Source organism: Diceros bicornis, chromosome 4, assembly GCF_020826845.1.
Source record: "Diceros bicornis minor isolate mBicDic1 chromosome 4, mDicBic1.mat.cur, whole genome shotgun sequence".
In the NCBI taxonomy this organism is placed as follows: Eukaryota; Metazoa; Chordata; class Mammalia; order Perissodactyla; family Rhinocerotidae; genus Diceros; species Diceros bicornis.
In genome coordinates, this window is record NC_080743.1 from 4,815,428 (window position 1) to 4,818,239 (window position 2,812).

Here is a 2,812-nt window from a genome sequence, read left to right on the forward strand (position 1 = left end):
TGTTCATTGTTTCCTTTTGATTTTCCAAGTTTTCTATATTATGTATTAATAGGATAATTAGAAAAATATTATTAAAATATAATTGAACAGTAGCTGTAGTAAACTAATAATACTAATTTATGATTATATTTATAAACCTTTCTTTACATAGAATATCAGTTAGTTAATAAAATGCTCATGTTTAAAAGAGTTTTTAAATGTAAGAAAGAAAAAGTTCTAATTAAAATGCATGAATGAACCATGGGTCTAAAAGAACTATGTTAATATCCTGGCTTTGTTATTTGTATGAATTTATAAACCCTAAATCTCAAGTGATTATAATATATATTTTGGAGAACCATGGATGATGGTATAAATCAGTGAGCCTGAGGCAAGATATATGCTCAACAAATGGTAACTTTTCTTGTAAGTACATATGTAAAGTATATATTTTCAAAGGGTTAAGTGTAGTCATACACTGAATCCCCACTCTTCTAAAGCACTTATTCAATGTTTCCATTAAGTGAGGAGGGTTTTGAAACATGAATTAAGAAAAAGGAATTAACATTCAATGAGCACCAGTTATGGGACAAATATAGTGCTAGACAATTTACATATGTCATCTCATCTTATAAACCCTTTGGTGCCTTGATTAAGCATTAAAGAAATCTTTCCCTAAAATAATACTTTCAAATCTTCCTTTATTTAGTTTCCCCAAGTTTTCACACTCTGGTGCAGTGTATCATGGTAAGATTCTGGATGGATGTGGGGCAAAGACTTTATGTATACATATATACATATATATGTATATTTTTAAATAAGAGAAAGGCTATCATGAAAAGGGAGAGGGGAAATAAGAACCTATATGGTGCTAGAAAAGGATACATACAGAAGTAGAAGACCTGGAGATTGATTCCTTTGCAACTGTTAGTGACCATAGACCATTTGGGGTGTTTATGTGCTCTCAGAGAGACGCACAAACCAGTCTGAAAACCAATGCCCAACATTAAATCTCACGTGGCAGGGCAAAAAGCAAGGAAGTAAATTCATATTATAGATACATAAAAGAGATAAGAATTATTCATTCATGTAATAATTAGAATGACTAACATTTGATTAAGTTTACAAAGTGTATTATTATAAATACTCTCTTTGGGTCCTTATAGTAACACTATGAAGAAGTTTGGATATTATCATTTCTTGAAAAAGAAGAAATTAGGATTTAGAGAGTTTAAATAGCTTGCCTAATGTCACATAAAATGAAGCAGCAGAACCAGGACACGAACCCCGTCTTCTGGTTCTAAAGATGTCTACTAGATAATAGTCACTACCTACTCTGTATTAAATCTGGGACCATTATAAATGACTACATTCTTTTTCAAAGATTGATTTTGTTAAAAAAAACTTTCTAAAAATAGAATTCTCAAGTGCTTTAGGGAAGGAGTATGTGGAAAATATAGATTTGTTTTCTTACTGCCCATGTTTTCCTTGAATCATCAAGCTAAAAATTCTATTGCTATTTAGTTTTTAAACCAATGTTTATGGAGCATGACAAAGTACACATAATGACTTGCAATTGATAATGACACCACAGCAATTTCAATGGCTATGATTTTTTTTGTTTCATATAAAATATTCAATATTTTTGTTTGGGATTTGAAGCATTAATGAAGTAATATGAGGTTTATGACACTTTACTGAGTACTAGTATTTTCAATTAATTAGGAATTAAAGCATATATATTATTTTCCAAAATATTCTTTCTTAAGATACTTTTATTTTGTGGATTTTCTCTCATTAAAAATAATGAGATTATTTGTCTATTGCTAATTAGACATTTAAGTTATTGTTTTTGGAGGAGATAATCACAAAAAATTTTGAGACTAAAAATATGTGTGTTAAAAATCCAAGCATTTTGCCAAACACACATTTTATAAAGTAGAAGCTTTAAGAAATGTTTTCTGGTATTTAATGACTTACAGGTTATATTTTCTACCTGAGAGAGCCTCCAAGGTACATCCTACTTCCCAGGGTACGCCTCTTTTGGGGCGTGGATAACTGATTGAATCCCATCAGAAGTAACTGACAAAAGAATGAAAGCTTATTTCCAATTCATGAAAGCCAGTGGTAGGGAGGCAAAGTAGCAGATGTTTTTTATACTACAGCATATACATCTGCCATGGTTAATCTTATATGCCAACTTGACTGGGCCATCGGATGCCCATGTAGCTGGTTAAACACTATTCCTGGATGCGTCTGTGAGGGGGTTTCTGAAAGAGATTAATATTTGAATTGGTGGACTGAGTAAGACAGATAACTCTCCCCAATGTGGGTAGACATCACCCTATCCATTGCGGGCTGGAATAAGAGAAAAAGGTGATAGAAGTTTGATCTCTTTCTGCCTGACTGTTGAGCTGGGAGACTGATCTTTTTGTGCACGTCGTGTTCCTTGTTCTCAGGTTTCAGACTGGAATCTACTTCATTGGCTCTCTGGCTCTCAGGCCTTCAAACTACACCACTGATTTTCCTTGGTCTCAAGCTTGCAGATGGCAGATCGTGGAACCTCTCAGCCTCTGTAATCATATGAGCACCTTATAATAAATCTCAATATCTTACTGGTTCTGTTTCTAAGGAGAACCCTGACTAATATACCATTATAAGAAGGTATAATGTTAGTCCATTCCCAAAGACATGGTCGTCCAAATTAGAAACATTCATCCAAAAATCTAGGAGTATGGAATGTCTTCATTTTAAGAATCATTTTCTTAAGCCTAGGAGCTTAAGTAGGAGGCTATCCCTTGATGAGTACATTGAAGGAATGAAATGAAAATAA